The sequence below is a fragment of the Theobroma cacao genome, chromosome 2, assembly GCF_053813885.1.
Source record: "Theobroma cacao isolate CCN51 chromosome 2, ASM5381388v1, whole genome shotgun sequence".
Lineage (NCBI taxonomy): Eukaryota > Viridiplantae > Streptophyta > Magnoliopsida > Malvales > Malvaceae > Theobroma > Theobroma cacao.
This window is the reverse complement of record NC_142640.1, coordinates 42,428,582-42,434,581: the sequence shown is the minus strand read 5'-3', so window position 1 is coordinate 42,434,581 and position 6,000 is coordinate 42,428,582.

The following is a 6,000-nucleotide window of genomic DNA, read 5'->3' as shown; positions in this document are numbered from 1 at the left end:
ATTCGTTGTCACCTCTATTGCCACTTTAAAAATTACGAGCAACAGACTATTTGGCCTGAATTGTGAAAAAGACTTAAGATAATTATGCTTAGGAATGAGCGTGATAATGGACTAACCAAATTCAGTTCCAAACTTGCCCCTAGCAAAAACTTTCCTTCATATATGATGACATCTTACCTTACTTTATTCCAATGTGACTAAAAGAAAGAAGCTGGAGAACCGTCAACCCTTGGGGCTTTGAGTGGTTTCATCCCACTAAGAGCCTCATAAGCTTCATTGTCTTTTATTGGTCTTTGTATAGATTCCAATGTCAAATGACTAAGTTTAGGGAACCATCCTCTAATTGGGTATGATGGAAAGGAACTCTTTTCCTTATAATACAATCTCTTGAAGAAATCTACTGCTTGTAATTTGGGAGTAGTTTGATCATCACACCACTGTCCATCTAGTGTCCAAAGTCTCAAAAGTTTTATTTTTATTTTTCTTACGAGCCACTCTAAGGTGGAAATACTTCATATTTCTATCACCAAATTTTAACCAATCAACTTTTGGCTTCTGCATAAAAAAAAAAAATCTCTTCCTAACAAAGTACCGTCTAATATTCAAGTCGAAGACCGTATTCAAGGTCCTTTAACTATTTGGATTCCCTCTTCTCCAATGCTTTCTCAATGTTACTGATTCTTGCTAGAAAACGTTTCTTTCTATAAAGGATCGATGTTGCCAAACGCATTTCTATTCCCAAGTTATAAAAGTAAAGCTGAAGTATATAAAAGGAACAAAATAAAATAAAAAAAAATTTGCCTTAGAGGAAGTACTAAATGTTTGAGAAAAGATGCAAACTTGACTTCAAAAGTTATCAATTTTTTTAATATATATGGCTAAGGGTATATGAATGGGTTTAATTTGATTGTATCACATGCTTTGAATTGTGTTGTTCAGCTATTATATGTATACATCATGCATGATGCAAGCTTAATTAATTGGTTTCGTATCTGAGTTCAAGGAAACTTCACTGGATGCTTCATCTTGCCAATTATTAAAAAAGAAGAAAACAAAAGGAAAAAAAAATTAAAAACTAGATTACGCTAATTGATAAGAAACAAATGTCTCCTTTCTACTAATATTATTTTTTATTTTTTTATTATTGGGGTTTTTCTTAATCTATAGGGAATAAGAAAAAACGAATGAATAAACAAAATTCTAAAAAAAATCTCTTTACATAAGCCCTGATGGAGATAGAGAAAGATAAATTAAAGTATGATTACGCAAAGCAAAATTCTTAAAAAAAAAATATTTAGATATATTTTCCGTTCAAAATGCATATCCCATCTTTTGGGCTCTTCTCATTTCAACTCTTCTTTTATTTTAGCTACCATAACACTTCTTTTTTACGCCTTAAGTAAGCAAACATCTCACCAATGTTAGGGAGGTTCTCATATGGTTTTCACCCTTTTATTTATTTATTTTTTGTTTGCATATACATATGGATTATAAACTATAAACATATATAAAAAAAAATTGCCTAAAAAATGAACACATTTAATGTTAGGGAAGACTTGGAAATTAGAATGAAAACTAATTTGTTATTTTATTTTATTTTTTTAACATAGAGGGAGTATTTATTTATTTATTTATTTGTTTCTTGTTTCTCTTTAGGATTTGTTTTTTGTTTAGTGATTTATAAACATATATCTTTATTCGTTTTGTTTAGCATAAAGGAATGCACAAATAAAAAAAAAAAAACATGAGATATTAATGCATAGGTAGGAATAGTAATGCGTGAGTACTTATCTGGTTGTCTTTGTGTCATTTGTGCTTGTAGGAATTTTGTTGCTTCTTCTTATATCCAAAACTAATTTTACCCTAAATTTCGCTATGGTGAGCCTGGTAGGGCTACTCTTGGAAAGAAAAAAAAGAATGCTGCTACAACCTCTCTTTTTAAGAGAATGCAAAAAGAAAAAACTGGTGAAGTACCTCTTATGCCGAAAAATTGGGATGATAGTGTCATTAGAGAGGGATGAGAGGATTGTTTTTGGGAAATAGTGCATGCAAACAGGTAGATAGGCATCCATGTGCATCTGCTGGCTATCATTGAGATCGTCTTTGTAACGAAGGCTCTCTAGATAGAAGGTGTTCCATCCCAAGAGTGTCAATACCAAAGTTCATATTTGAACGTGGTGAATTTCCTCTTTTAGTCACTAAATTTGGATCTAATTCATTATAGGTCCAAGGTTGGGATGAATGGGTGGAGAAAGTCTTGAAGAATTCCACTTATGTGATTGCTTTCAACAATGCTGGAGTCCTTGACACTGTAAGAGTCACCATAAAACTTCACATTCGTAGGGAATCCATAATTGAAGTATAGCACACTAATCTTGAGTGGTGGAGTACCTTTTCACATACCATAGTTACTGCTTGGGGAGAGTTTACTTTCACTATCGAAGATGTACGCATTCTTTTGAAAATTCCTTGTGTTGGTAGAGCTGACCATTTTTTCACTATACTTTCTAAAAAAGAAGAAAAAGTCAAGGAGTTCTTTATCAACTTATTTAAGAGCCAAGTTAAGGCTTCCAAAGTGGCACGCTTCTCTAACTGGGTTGGATTCTTTTATAAGAAGTTCAACATTAAAGGTGAAAGTAGTCCTCAAAAGTATCCAGATCACATTCATAAGTTACTAGCTTTGTTGATCATGTGGTTGGCTTAGTATGTCTTTCTAGGTTGTCTAAATAATTGAATCTTTTCTTCAGTTATTCCTTATGCAATCAAAATTGCTAAAGGTTTGAGCTTTCCTCTTGCTCAATTATATCTAGGATCCCTATATAGGAGGTTAGACTTATATCATTCTAAGACTGCTAAATTAGTTGGTCGCTAAAGAGTCTTGACTTATGTGGATGTATCTTTTATTCATATGTGTTTATGGGAGAGATTCCATAGTTGTGCCCCCACTTTTAACGTGTATCAGCCTTTTGTGTTTTCTTCTACAAATACAACTTTAAGAGACAATTATAGAGCTTGGGTATGGCATGAACAGATTTCCAGGGACAACATTCTTAAGGTGTTGGATGAGGTAGATCAATTTACCACAAGGCCTTATGTGATATCAAACCATGGTTTTGGTGATCCAATTATTTATTATGATAGACGACCATTTGAGTCTTGAAAATTGAGCCCACGCGAATTGAACTTCTTAGTGTGGATTCATTCTTTCCAACTACCTTCCATGATTGAGACGACTAGTTCAGGCGCTGATATGGATTCATTGTCTATCGAAGTATATTCTCTTCACAGAGTGGCATGCCAATTTGGATATGATTAGCCAACTCCACTTAGACCCATTTTTCTTGAAAACTTCTCCTCTTGCACTTTCGTATTCCTTATTGGTATGCTCAATTGTACTATGGATAAATTCAAAAACTGTGTTGTCCCAACCTTTAACAGAATAGGTGCCTATACCGTTGGTTGGTATGCTTACTAAGGAGATTGTTTTCAAGAATGGACTTTATTTGTCATACATGATCCTAAGGTGCAATTGCATGTTCCTTCCATTAGTAATAATAACGTGTCACTTCGTTTGATTCACTCTAAGAGGAACAAAACCCCTTATCAGGTAAGTTTGTTTCTTGCTCTTCTTTATTTCCTTTTTCATTTCATTGTCACGTAGATATTTGAACTCTTCTTTCTTTTTTAGGATGAGTCAATTCCAAATGTAGAAGTGGAAGGACAAGGTATCTTAGAGTTTGAAAGTGAAAAAGAATCATGTGACCAGTGATGAGTCAATTGAGAAGAGGTTTCCCAAATATGAACATCTAAGTCTAGGAGGAGAAGTAGATGGTAATGTTATACAAGGAGGTCTGATAGATATGATCGATTTTCTACCTTTTACTATACAAAGTGTTGATGGAGATGAGGTGAATGACATTATAAGAGTTAGTGATAATGATATGGATGCTGCTACTAGAGTTGGTGGTGATGATGTGGATGCTGCTACTGAATTAGTGATCACGATATGGATGTTGCTATTAGAGTTGGTGGTGATGATGTGAATGCCATTAACCAAAATGATCAGCGTGCTCTTGGGTTTGGCTTTGGAATATTTCAACATAACAATGCAAATATCATTGCTAGGGGAACCTTTAGAGTTACTTGCAGTATTCAGAACAACTTTGGAATCGATGCTACTCTTGGTGCTATTTGCAACATTTCTTTTTTTGAGGGTATTTCAAATGTTAGTCGCGATGCTTCTTCTCCTAAGGGTGTTCTGAACACTACTTGCAATGCTTTTTCTTCTGGGTGTGTTCCGGATTCTACTCATAATTCTTCCTCTTCTCTTAGAGGTATTTAGAATAATTTAAATATGATTTATTTAAATATTGTTATGCTTTCTTTTTACTGCTTACTGTATGCCATCCTTTTTTTTCTTTAGCGGTAGAATGTAGAAATGAGGTTTCTAACACTTATTTGGAAGACTTTCATGGCATTCCAGTCATGCCACAACACTTGCAGCTATTAAAGCATGTCTATAAAGTAGAGGGTGAATTTTGGTATTTTAAACACAAATTCTTGAATAAAGGCATCATGGATAGCTTGGGTACTAGTTTAGAGATTGCTTCCTCCACATGGGTAAACATTTCTCTCGAAGAATTACAGAAAATGGTGGGTCTTATGGAAGATGTTCTCCTTTCTTGTTGTCACATTAAATGCCTTGATGCTTGCATGGCTAAGGCCAAAGGATACATTATGACAAAGGTTGACAAACCTAACATAGAGGCTGAGATAACAAAGCTTGATGCAAGGAAGATGGAGTTGCAAAGAAGATTAGACAGCCTCTCCAATTTTGAGAATGATAAATCCTCCTACCCTCTGAATTTCATACTTAACTAGCTTTTCCTTGTTTTTCTTTTTTTGATATTGTAAACTTGTTCTCCAAAGTGAACATTTACTTTGCTTTCTTCGTGATTTTATTGAGCTGCTTGGTTTCGTATTTCATTCTTTGCGAACATATGAGTGTTTCACAAGTATTACTGTGTGCGGCCAAAATGGATTCTCAACTTCATATTAGGGAGAATAATCCTCAACCTAATAGGAAGGAAAATGACATATTACATAAGCGTTTAAAGCTGCGGCCTTTTTGTGAATAGTAAACTATGGCCAAGAAGTGAGCAATAAAGCTTGCAACCAATAACATAAAGCGAGATTATGAACATTAAAGCTTGTGGCTAAAATATGAATCATATGGTAAAAATTTCAAACATAAAACTTTTGACCAAGTGAAACAATAGTATCACAGTCAAAATAAGAGTGATAAAGCTTGTAGCTGAAAATAAATTTACTTTAACATATCATAAGACAGCTAAAATGAAAGCGATAAAGCTGCTGCTAATAATGCATTCAAAGTAAAATAAATACGAGGCACTTGGCGAAAGTTGATTCTAAGAAATCATTCATAAAAAAAAGATAGATAGTGGATAATATTGTCATACGTGATACTTCTTGATGTATTGAAAATTGATTACTGCTGTTGGATTCACTAGCATGCAATATCCACTATTGTTCACCATATGAACAATGTATGGTCTTCCCACTTTGAACTAAACTTAGCCACTGATGTTCCTCCGAAAAGCTCTTACTTATGAAGAATGGTTTAGGAGTCTCTCTTTCTTTAACTAGGTTAAGTTCTTCTAACTCGTTACCTTGTGGCTTTGGTTGTTATTGAAGTTATTCTGCTATAAGCGATTTTTCAAGTTCCCTTTCTACTTGAAGGCAAGACGGTGGTATATCAAGTGGTTCATGTGATATGGGTTAAGAGAAGAAGTTTCCCTAGACCTCGCGCCCCATCATAAATAGTAAGGCATATTCCGGTCTTCACGAGCATAGAAGCTTATTACAGTGGAGTTTTCCTTCTTTATTTCGAAATGTCTTTTCTTTCCTCACTTCTTCTTCTTTGATATGTTTTATTCCTCTTTTTGGGTGTATTCTTCCCATCGTGGAAGTAGAACACTT